General features: G+C 33.6%; 1 protein-coding gene across 3 annotated transcripts in view; it reads left to right on the top strand.

Moving 5' to 3' along the window:
* LOC124538210 (phosphofurin acidic cluster sorting protein 1) overlaps positions 1–13,626 on the top strand; it is a 162,740-nt gene that overhangs the window by 95,194 nt on the left and 53,920 nt on the right. The window lies entirely within an intron of this gene.

The raw sequence follows: 13,626 nt of genomic DNA, 5'->3' as shown, positions 1-13,626 counted from the left end.
ATTTGTGTTTATAATTCATCTCGTGCTCGGCGGTGAAGGAAAACATCGTGAGGAAACCTGCATGTGTCTAATTTCATCGAAATTGTCACATGTGTATTCCACCAACCTGCATTGGAACAGCATGGTAGAAATGTTCCGAAGGGAGAGGAGGCCTTAGCCCAGCAGTGGGTAATTTACAGGCTGTTGTTGTCGTTGTTATTGAACTAGACGTTTCCCTATTAAATCAAATAAATAATGAATAGAAATTCTTCGCAATGGATGGTTTAAACATATTAGTCACTTGTGCAAGCATGTTTTCTGCTTTTAAAAAAGCAAATACCTAGCTCTCTCTCGTAAGAGCATCGTCGATCATAATTAGTGCAAGTATGATAGCAACATTGTGTTTCTCCGTCCAATTTATTTTTGGCACAACGATTTTGGCAGCACAATGTCAGGGCTTGTGAATACCGCAGTCAACGGCCGTGCCAATGTCTAGGCCTGAATATATACCAGACCATTACTTCTAGCTTTCACAAATTCAAAGTTTATGCGTCAGAAAATAAGAAATGAACATTATAAATTTCGTTAATACAAGTATAATTGCAGACTCATATAGGGCTTATTTTATTAAGACTTTTTCAAAGAAAAGCGGCTTCTGTCTAAAATAAGCTACTACAAATAAACATTTGTGGTGTACATGCCAGCTTATTTGCATTAAATTTCCATTTGAACTCGGATCACACGCCGTCGTTTAAGGTTTTTTGGGAACTTAGTTTTTGATTTATTTAATTTTTTTTTTCATTTTCTGCCAAGGAAGTATTCGGTGCACTTTTGTAATAAAAATCGAAAATTCTTTATATATTGAGCTAATATCTAAATATTTTAGTGTGATCGTCCTGTTTGACTATTAGTAACGTTTGAAGCTTTAAGGTTTCTTTTTTTTTTAAAGAATAGCATCAATGCCTCATCGTTAGAAATTACTTATATTTCTATTTACCCAATTAGACTTCTGCTAGGAGTTGCGAAAACTGACCCAAGAGGTCAAGATCGAACCCGCGACATTTTACATCGTTAGGCGGCCAATTAATCATTGCGCTATTGACGCTTAATTATTGTTAAAGATGTTTAATTGATTATTCATCAAAGCGAGATTCAGGAATTCGTTTCAAAAAAATATCGATATATGGCGGGTTTAAATTTATTAATGTATTAATTTTAAGCAATGTCAATTTTTTTATAAATTAAACTTATGGAAGTTCAGTGGGAATTCGTCTTTATATAAAATTAATATTGTGTTTGCTAATCCATAATAAGATCTAAAATAATATGTCGGATCAGACTTTGCTACATTTTTTTCTAGTATGTTTTTTCATCATTAAATGTTCAACAGAATATATCTCGTAAATCGTTTTTCAATAATATTATATAACATTATCTCTCAACGTGTATATAATTAATAAATTTAAATTAATAAATCACATTGTCTTATCTTGGCTCTTTCACAAGTAAACATATTGTTAATAAACATTATTTGTTTACACTCATCGATTTAACTATGAGAAAAAAAAGCAGCTGCAGTGTTCCGGAAATCTTGGCACTAATTACCTCGCGAAGTATCCTAATTTATTCCTTAATTTTGAACTCTGTTCCGTCGGAATAGGATCGTCATTACGATATGGCGTGTAACGATCGATATAATCTAAGGGAATGTTGGCAAGTTATCCAAATCGTAGCCTCTGCCAATTTATGAATATTTTCATGTAATGAATATAATTTAACTTTATTATTTAAAGATTTTTTTTTGTTTAAATTTATTAAATTACAATTTTAACAGTATACATATCTATCTATTCATATAATGAAATTGGTAATAAATATGTATACACGGTACATATTATACTATAATATCATTTTTTATAATTTTTGTCTGTCGGTCTGTTTGTATGTTCTGGCTAATCTCTGGAACGACTGTACCGATTTTGATGGGATTTTCACTGGCCGAAAGCTGATGCGATAAGGAGTAACTTAGGCTACAACAATAACTTTGTTGCTACAAGGAGCAGCTAGTCACTAATAAAAATTATTTTAAAGTTTATCTTGAGACAGTAAGCGCCCATAACTAAAACGCCATAAAGGTCACTATCTGTCGTGTCTGCTGTCTCTGAAGATATTTAAATGGTAGATTAATTTCTTGAAACGTGTTGCACGAGATTATTTAATAATGACTTCAACCCACTTAGCTCTAACAAGATACGTGTTCGCAGAATGCTTCTGTTTACATTTTCAATTTACTTCACAGTGACTTTAAACGTTTTATCACCTAGGATAATTAATCAGTACACGGTCTCTATGACTTGTACTATCTAACAGGTTTAACGAATTAAAGAGTTGGATATTTATGCTATATTGAATAGAATTTTGTACGGTTACATTACAGTTGAAATCAAAATATGGAACGTTGTGTGTTGTGATCTGGCCTAAAAACTTTATAAACTTATTTCTGTTTATCTGTAGTAGTATATAGTAACTTAATAATATTATTAATAGTTATTTGTCGGTATGTCTGTCTGTTCTGACGGCTGGACCGATTTTGATGGGACTTTCACTGGCAGATAACTGATATAATAGGGAATAGATTAGGCTACAATGATTTTTTTTTTAAATTCAAACGCGTACAAGGTCGCGGTCACAGCTAGTTTATAAATAAATGGAAATAACTCTATAGAATTGAAGTTTGTATAAATGATACGTCATACTTACTAATATTTCTCTATATGTTCTTTATATGGTATAAAAAAAAATCGTTTTCTATCTGTATCTTAGCTTTCTTCTTGTATGTCACTCGACGATTGTTAATAAAATAGATTTTATAATTGGTAATTTAGCTACTTACATTGGGATCAGTATATGTATATGTGATGTTGTCCAATTTATTTATTTATTATAGCAACTTATATTAGCAAAGATACCATATGAACACAGCAGGTAACGTTTTGTTTTTACAAAAAACGTCCTTAGCAATATATAGCTGGATGAGATCCAAATCCTCGTTTGACGGGCGTATTTTCTATTGAATTCATGGGTTGATCGTATTGAGAAAGGGCTGTCGGTTTAACCCTTACTATTTATTATTATTTCACGATATGTTTATATTATTCACGTTGTTATTATTTTCAGTTGTCTTTTCGTATTCGGTAGATATGAATTTCTTTTACACCAGTTCCAAATTGGAAAACCCTTGTAAATATATCTGTCATCGACAGCATTTTTCAGCTTGTCAAGATATTAATTTAATACCTTGTTAGTTCAATCTATTTAAGACAGACACTATAACGCTATAATCATCTCTATTTTTAGTTACTCCTGTATTTTGTCATATTATGTTAAACTATATGGAACTATTAACGGTTTTGAATAGACTCTACTGAGCATAACCCCGTGATTTAATTTTGAACAGACTGTTTCTATTAAAACGATTTCAAGTGTATGTTTTTTTTTACTCTTAATATCAATTAAACGTATGTGAATTACGTTTATTGGGCGATTTATTTGAATTGATTGCTTTAGTACGCGTCATGGTCGTAAACTGATGCTGCTCATATCTTAAGTGTGTCTGAGAAAATATGATCTTCAGACGATGAATATGGAACGTCTGGTGCGTAAAAAACTTCATTTCATAGCGGAGAGGAGTTATTCGATTGATAGGTACATAGCGACAAACATATTGATATTAATTAAGGATTAGGTATAGGTAAATGTTATATGTTCCGGCGTTAAAGCTGTGTATAAATAAAGAAGCTATATAGTGCCTTAACTTTGGATAATACATGTATTATATACTTGGGGGTAAGGCTTTGTGCTTGCTAATCTGGCCTCTGGGTAGGTTACTGTATACTGGATTAAGTACCACTATTCAGTATACAGTAGTACAGAACACAGTACCCAGTGTTGGGTTCTGGTCTAAAGGATCAGTGAGCCAGAGCCAAATTTTATGTCCCTTGTGCTTGAAGTTACCAACAGGGATAAGGGACACAGGATGATAGTTCCCAAGATTGGTGGTGAGCATTTACCGCGAGGACACCATATATAAACCGTATTATAATAAAAATAAAATAGTATTTCTTCTGAAAAATCACAGTAAAAATGTTGTCAATGAAGTAATTCATGAAACAAGAACTTTGACCTCTGCGTCGTAAGGCTTTTACAAAAATAGTCCGTGACCGGTACATAATTTATGGAGCCAAGTTATTTTCTTATCGGATTCGAGAGAAAATGTTGTAAGAATTTCTCCGTTTGATTGATGAAAATGGAAATATATTCGGTATCGGATGATTAATAATGATTGCAACTCCATTGTGAGTTGCGTAACTTAACTGCCAAATAAATATTTCTTTTGAAACATCAAATGAGAGAACAAGAACCTTAATTGTATTGAAATAAGTTTCATTTTTCCTTACAAAGTTATTGATACGAGTCGTTGAGCAGGCGACTTTTTGCGTGAATATAACGAAGATGAAAATATGATATATGAAGTAATGGATTTTAATAAAGTACATTCAGACAAAAAGGATAAAATTAAAATATACGATCAATTAAGGCATGCGATCAATTTAAAACCTTTTAAGAAAATGTAATTAAATATCATTACAATGTATAAATAGTCGATTCCCATCGTCTGTCTGTCCTTGTTGTACCTACTTAAAATTACGCTAATGATTTTTATGAGGTTTCTTTTAATAGATATATTAAATCGAGAGGAAGGTTTGTCTGTTTAATACGTGCGTAATATACTGGATAAGCACTGATCATTTCAGAGTATTCTAATGTAATGTCGTAAATAAACAGATTTTTTGCGTTTCAATTGTAAACGCCGGCTAAAATCTAAAACCGTTAAAAACAAACACACACACAATTTTTACGGTAAATAATGGCTATATTTAAAAAGTGATTTTAAGCAATTCAGCGTTATTCCTTAAATACATAGTGCGTTTGATATTGATTGTTATGGCCTTTTACAGCATGTAATTTTCAATGAATATTAAAGGTGTATATTGTCTAATGACAAAAAGCTGTGAACGTTGTCTAAAAAGACATTCTGTAGTGATTTTTATCAGCATTGCACCCGTGCGAAGCTAGGGCGGTACGCTCGTTTGTTATAAAAAATAAATGGCAATTACGATCAAAACAAAAGTACTTCAATATTAATGACACAATCAATAAATGCAGTCCAAAAGAGAAATAGCCCCAAGTAGGTAAACAGCTCGATATGTAATTAGTTGATTTATTATTATTACTCCTTTCCAATGGTACCCTTATAGTTGCGACTGACAGTGACAAATTGAACAAAAGCATACAAATACTTATTTATATGTGGTATAATGCATACGCTCAATTATATGTTTTGTTTCCCTTTTTATAGATTACTTGAAAACACGGCCATAAATATTTCCTACATATTGGTCTAATAATAACTATTGCCTACGACTACAATGGAATCGATAATACAACGTTATTATTAATTTCCTTTCGGAGAGTTAAAGATCAACGATATTTTATTACTAAATTTGAAAATAAATAAATTTCTGTATTCATTACTTTATTTCAGTACATATAAGTAGGTGTTACGCAAAGAGCAATTTTAGGTCCTTTTATATTTTTTTCTGATATTTACGATACATAGTTATTTTAATCCACTTACACTTGAAAGAAAGGAGCTGAGCTGTAAATATGAGGTTTTAAATATGGTATTTAATTAATGAAATAGCAATAAGCATAATTAATTAAATAATAAGCACGATTTTTACATCACTCATGTGTTTGTTAATGTGTCTTCTTATAATGCGAATAGCAGGTGATAAAAAATCTAAATGATTTGATGCTATGTTTTAAACATATATAATCGTATGAATCTTTTATTTTCATTTAAAATATCGTGTGATCGTTCTCCTCTAGCAGTTCATAGTGACCGATTCCAATTCCCCATTCCCGACGATTCCAAACTTTTTAATTGCTTGCCGCTACCAGCTAACAGTCGGTTCAATGATTTCAATCTCACCGACGAGATGTTCGTACATGTTAAAGGTTGGTATGTTTTTTTCACGAGAAAAATATTGACGATCATAACTAGTTGTTGCTATAATAAATAAGTAATTACAAAATTGCACTTGATAATAAGGTTGATAAGTAGTAGTAAAGTAAATTAAAGTAACAGCCTGTACATTTACCACTGTTCAGATAAGGCCTCCTCTTCCATTAAGGAGAGGGTTTGGGACATATTCCACCACGCTGTTCCAATGCGGGTTGGCGGAATACACGTGTGGCAGAATTTCTATGAAATTTGTCGCATGCAGGTTTCCTCACGATGTTTTCCTTCACCACTGAGCACGAGATGAATTATAAAGACAAATTAAGCACATGAATCAGCGGTGCTTGGCTGGGTTTGAACCCGCAATCATCGGTTAAGATGCACGCGTTCTAACCACTGGACACAAAATTGCCATTGATAATAGGGTTGATAAGGGTGATGATATTTTACTGCTAAACAGCAATACTTAGTATTTATGTGTTCCGGTTTCAAGGGTGAGTGAGTCAGTGTAACTACAAGCCCAATTGACATAACATCTCAGTTCCTAAGATTGGTCGCATCCGCCTACCGATTGCCATTAAATTATTTAAAATAATTGAATCGCTGTGATGGTTGATTCTCAAGCTAATATTGTCTGTAATTCTCAAGATAGATTATAAAACTCATAATGTACTCGTACCAACTAGGCTAGGCTAATTAAAGATATCGTCGTCTGTGTCTGTAATTATACCATACAATATGTAAGAATGCATAATAAACTCCGTACTAGCTAGAGGGTTTTAGAATACAGTAATAATACAAATTGATACATTGAAACGTAAGGAATCCTTTCATTCCTCGGCATGTGTTATTCCGGACACTAAAGGCATAATATCCGGCGCTTGGAAAACATTAAATCAAATTTAGCCCCAAGGGATCTATTTTTCACACGGATTCACTTCTATTTAAAGATTTATACGGGTCTTTGAATAACCTAATATTATATTCGCTTTATAAATACAAATCAAACATATGATGTAGCGATTGATGCTAGGAATTCGGCATCTGCGTGTGATGCAACATCTCGGTGTTTACAAATCAGATCAAATACCAAGGAGCAGGGCCGGATCGACGATGTGTAATATGGTTATCATGCACAGAGGTAGTTTAACAACTAACGTTATATTTTAATTGAAAATAGTAAAGCTAGTATTTACTTACCCGCGGCTCGCATAGCCTATATGCTTTCTCGGCCTCTGGATTATTTGTGTACCAAATTTCTTCTAAATCGGTCCAGTAGTTTGGGCTTGAGAGCGAGACAGACAGACAGAGTTACTTTCGCATTTATTATAATAGTATGGATAAAAAGCAGTGCTTTACTAGCCAATATGACGGATGCATATTTATTCTTGTTTGAAAAGATTTTTAGTTCAATTTTTTTTATCAGTTAGAAATAATAGTGTACCGCACTAAATCTTGACTTTCGGGTTTATGTGGATTTGGTTCCGTATTTGTGAAAAACATATACATATTATAATATTTTGATGAATTCTGAATTGGTTCTGAGTAGTTATCCCTAGCCCCAACCCTCCTTCCTCGTAAATCCTTTCCGCGAACTTTTAAACTTAGGGGTGGTTTGAAAACTTCTCGGAAAATAAATGATCTTCGGTAAAGTATAAATTAACTTTAGCGTGGGTATTTACGTATATGTTATTACGTCAGAAACATTTCAATTGTTTCATATAGATACATTGAACTTATATAGGACCTCATTATCTTTACCGTCGTCTAAAAAGGTTTGAATACAGTAAGGAAATTGCTGGGCCTTAAAACGCCCAAATCCGGCCCTGAGTTTGAGCGTATACTATTAAGCGATATAAACCATAACGGTTGTACGAAAATAGACCGCGTACGTAATTACAAACAATCAAATCCGCTTTTAACGTTTTTAGGGGTTATGTGTGCGTTAAGTTTTTAATGGTGTGACCATTATTTTTAGTTTAAGGTGAAATGTTTTTATATGCTGTTTTTGAGGAAGAATTGATTGTTTTTAATGGCATGTTTTTACGGTTTTTTATAGGAAATATAGTCATTCCGTCGGTTAAAGTGGACTTTAACGGATGAATAATTCTCTCGCCAAACAAAAAGCAAACATCTACTATGAACAAATAGTTATTTATACTGTGTGACAAAAATCTATCAAAGTATCTCTGACCGTTTGGCTTAGACATGGCTAAACACAAAGGAGCTGCAATAGCATTTATTTTTATTGAATTAGGCAAAGCAAAATTATATCTTCGCTCTTGTCTAAATTATTCAATACTTCCTTTTTGATATCGTTAAAATTCGACGAATAACTTTTCTTGTCAAGATCGGATTGACTCGTCGTGTTCTCTATCCGATAAAAGCCTAAAATGTGGTCGCAGTAAAACGCGACCTGCCCGCTTGAGTCATCGCGTGACGCCGAACCGTCTAACGAGCGTCTGACTCTCACCTGCAGCGTGACCTCGGCCGATAAATTAGATAGAGCTGCGAGCAGTGAGCAGCGAGCAGCAAGCAGCTGGCCGATTTATTAGGCAATAACTTAATTTGCGATTGCGTTTTTTCGGAACTATTTGTTTTTATTTTAGTATTTATGTTGTTTTTATTTAAAGTTCAAAGTCCAGTAAACATGACGGATTAATAGAAATTGCTGCTCATTAATACTAATATGTATATCGAAGTTTTTATTGTGTTGGGCAAAGTTCACATCGGATGATATCAGCTTGTAAAAGTTAAAAATAAATCCGTACCAAATATAGGCTGGGTGATGGGTGTGTGTGGACGTACTACGTATACGTTAATATAGAAATATATCGTTTCATAGACTGTATTAAATTAATTGACTGTGATACTGTCATAAAGAAAATTATATTATAAATATATGACGTATTTTATCCCTAGTGCTAAGCTTTGTAGCTTAGCAGAAGCGACTCTAGGATGAAGACCAATCCTACTAGTCCTCCTAATATCATAAATGTGAAAGTTTGTGAGGTTGGATGTATGTATGTTTGTTACTCATTCACGAAAAAACTACAGGGCTTATTTGGATGACATTTTACATTAAGATAGTTTAACATCAGAATAACACATAGGCTACAATTTACAACGATTTTATGTAATTTTGTCATGATATAAATATATAAAGTACTCGTGAGAAGCCGGGGCAATTCGCTGGTAATAATATTAACGGGCGACGATTTGGGAAGATCGTGAATTATCGATTTCAAATAAAAGTGACTAGTGTAAGAACTAGCGCGCACTGGTAACTTTTGTCACGGTGACTGATTCGTCACTCTTGTCGAGTCCGTGAATATGTACAGATGCAGACACAAATGTCACCCAATTGTCACGTCGCAACGTGCGCGCACCTCAATACATATTCATGGACTCGACAAGAGTGACGAAACAGTCACCGTGACAAAAGTTACCATTGCGCGCTAGTTCTTATATCAGCGATCGATACAATGATTATGGTGTTATGTCATAGTTGAATAACGCAGCGTCTCGATAAGTGCATAGCGACACCGTCAACAATCAACCATTACGTGTAATTACGATGTAATTAGTTTCTCTCGGTTATTGTCTCATAGTGATTGTATAACAACGGAAGTTATTTTCAGTGGAAGTTGTGTTGTTAATAAAAAATCGACATCATTGAATGTTGTGTAGAAATGATTAAAGCTGAAAGTGAAGCCAATATTAAACCTTTTTAGGTTTCAGCCGATATCAGTCCACTTCTGCACATTTCCAAAGTACCCCAAGTTTTGAAGTATACATACCTACACTTTACTGGCAGGAGCTAGATACGAGTAGCCCAAGAGCGATCACAGTGGCGTACAATTGGAGAGCCTATGTCCAGCAGTGGACTAGAATGGGCTGTTTGATTGATTGATACACTTTAAAATTAAATAAATAAATAATATTGGACAATATCACATACACTACTTTGATGCCAATGTAAGTAGCTAAAGCACTTGTGTTATGGAAAACAGAAGTAACGACGCTACCAAAAGTACCCAGACCCAATACAATATATAAAACTAATGAGCTTTTGCTACTTCGACTCGGCTGAGAATAGAACCCTAGGAGTTGCGTACCCATGAAAACAGGTGTACACTACTGTATACTACTAGTATTAAGATATTGCACTTTTTTCTACAGCGTGCGTTTTATAATTACGATATTTTACCTCAATGATATACCACTTCTAAAAAAATAACTGCTCTATGATCGCAAACATATGTGCTGATAGATTCTGTTGTAATACACGTAAGCTGTTATAGAGTATTATCTAATTGTTCATACTTAAAAGAAAAGCCGCCTTAAATGATGATTTATACTAAATATCAACGATGGCATGTCCAACGATCATACACGACATATTTTATCTTAACGTACGAGATAATTGCTACAATCGAATTTATTATACGAGATTGAATCGAATTGAGCGCGTTTTATTCATTCGCGATTGATAAATCGCCTTATTATAAAATGCTAAAGTATTTGTATCTATGTGTTCCTTTTTTAAAATAAAGTATGAGATGAGATGTTATCGCAGAAAGATAGATGTTTGAAAGTATTGTTGTATGATAAGTGACTATTTATAAAAACATTTAAAATACATATTGAGGAACACTTATTAACTAAGTTTTTTTTTTAAATTTTTATTTTCTCATAAACTAGCTACCCGTTCCGGTTTCACACCAGTACGATAAGGATCCAATGTTACGACTTTCAGCTTGTAAACAGCACCATTAATAAATACCTTTTTTTGGAACGTTTTTTCTTTACTATAAAATGCATGTATTATACAGATAACTACCCATTCTTGAATCATATTGTATATTAATGAACCGTTTTAAAATCCGTTGCGTATTATAAAAGCTAAGCGTATCTTATACTACAAATGTAGTTATAATAAGACACTAATTATTGTAAAGAACAGCATTGTAAATCTGTTTATTTGAAAAAAGTAACTATGCGAGTTTCTTGCAATTTCTTCTCGTTAGGGGTAGTCTTTCCCAAACGGTGGTAGTATTTAATTATCGACGATTCAAAAGCGCTTCATTGTGAAGCTTAATTGAAAAAAATTGATTTGATATACCTAATAATAAGACTTGTGAGATGACGTCCGACAGAGTAGTATGGAAGGAGGAGACATGCTGCGCCGACCCCAAATAAAATTAGGATAAGCAGGCGGACGATGATACCTAATAATAATAAGGTAAAGGTTTAAAGCGATAAGACCGCCGGTTGTACCATCTTTTCTTTATGTATACTTACTATAAGACTAATCTGTTTAATTTGTGGTGTACAATAAAGTATTTAAATAAATGAAAATAAATAAAAGGTAAGTAGTGTTTAGTATAAATTTGATTAGCGAGAGAAATGTGTACGGCAAGTCGCATTATTATCTGCGTAGTCTGTGTTAAAAATACAATCAGGGACATGTTTTCTGCAGACTCGTTTCCTTCTTTATGTATTTATGAAAACACAACGCATTACTCACTCGTAATGTTCGTGTCTCTAAGATAAAACTTAACAAAGCGTACTTGACTTTTGTCTGCATTTACACCGTGTCGTAACACTGTTATTTTATTTTTATTTTTGTTTCAGGTAACCACTGCTTCCTCCTTTCATGACTAATACCTCCTTGTATTAAGTAAGTATTGTTATTCGATTTAATATTTTATATGTTTTTTTCTTTTTTAATTTATACGTACATACGTTGCCGTATAAAATGATGTCAAATGGACGGTAATTTAGATCGGTTTAGATGTAACACGTTGTAAGTAGATTCAAATAATTTCCATACATCGAAAGCATATTTATATATTGTTACTGCAACTGCACCTATTTCGTTAACAAAATATACGTGCAAAAATCATGTCCATGAAAATAGAACAATAATTAATTGACAATCAACAATATTGGCACACATACACAAATTAACAGACTGTAAATTTCTCATTTCTGGGCGAAATTCAGTGTTGCTTGTCTGGGTTTGAATCCGCAATCGTTTAAGATGTACGCGTCCTAACCACTGGCTATCTCGGCTCTAGATGCGAGATTAGCGGTAGTTATTTGTAAATTAGTAATCAGTATAAACCTGCTAAATGTAAAGTGAACGGTGTAAGAAATAATATTGAACGAGTACGTATATTTTAAAAGAGCCGTGTTTTATCACTGCGCCGCGCCGCCGTGCCTTATAACCGAACTCCATAAAATGTTACGATGCCATTGTTCCTTATAGGCGGTTAAACCTGTCTCTGTGTTGCTCGGGATATTTAGGGGAATTAAATTTAAGCCGAGCTCTAGTTTTGCGTTTGTTTATATAACTATAAGGAAAATACGATATTTAGATCGTAACTAAGTTTCGGGATTGAATATCTAAACTAAATTTTATTATGACATTGGACTATTTAAAATCGTCATCTTCACAAAATGTCAAGTACCGAAAACAGCGGCTGGCTCTGCCGGCCAGTTTGTATGGCCGACGAAAATATTTGGCGTCGTATTTGCAATATAGATGCATTTACTTAGAATAGAATAGATATACACCATTGTCTATGGATGGTTATGACCGCGTACCATCACGTGTCTCATTTGGTTGTATAACTACATAGGTAGCTACATCATAAAAAAAAACTTTACATGTTAAAATTCGACAAAATATTAGTATAGTGTTATTTCTCTATGTATAATTCTACATGTATAACATATCTTTTCTATTGTTGTGTATGTAACTGAGCTCCTTATAACGGTTAGGCCGATTTCGTTAAATTGTTTTATATGTATTTGAGCGGTTTAATTTGCCGCGGTAGCACTGCGATCGGGACATAAAAATACTTTATTTCACCTGGACGAAGCTAGGACAGGCAGCTATAAAAATCAAAGAAATAAATTTCTGTTCACAAACGGGATAAGAAATAGGATTAAATAAAATTAGGTATACTTTTCAGCTGCTTTGAGTTATATTGTCAACAATAAATGTAACCAATGTCCTAATATCTCAACAAATAAACGTTGAAAATAAAAACAAAAGTCTTCTAGAGTCTGGATTTTCAAAGAAATATAAAGAGCGTATTAATCATGCAAGAATCGTAACTTCATGCGCCGTAGGGAAGACTTTAATATCCATTCTTTATGGCCTACTTCCTAAACTGGGGTGAGAGCTCGCTCTGTATGAACAGAACTCCACTCGCCTCTTCGGTAAAACGGTAATGTTTACAATTTAGGGTTGTCAACTGAAATATATTTCATTTCATTTTATTGAATGTTTTATGCTATGATGATTGCGAGTTTAAACCCAGGCAAGCACCACTATACATATATATGTTTTTAATTTGTGCTTATAATTCATTTCGTGCTCGGCGGTGAAGGAAAACATCGTGAGGAAACCTGCATGTGTCTGATTTCATCGAAATTCTGCCATATGTGCATTCCACCAACACGCATTGGAACATCGTGGTGGAATATGTTCCAAACCCTCTCCCCAGTGGAAGAGGAGGCCTTATCCCATCAGTGGGAAATTTACAGGC

This window comes from Vanessa cardui, chromosome 20, assembly GCF_905220365.1.
Source record: "Vanessa cardui chromosome 20, ilVanCard2.1, whole genome shotgun sequence".
Taxonomy (NCBI): Eukaryota; Metazoa; Arthropoda; class Insecta; order Lepidoptera; family Nymphalidae; genus Vanessa; species Vanessa cardui.
The sequence above is the reverse complement of the archived record's forward strand: the minus strand, read 5'-3'. Positions and strand labels throughout refer to the sequence as shown.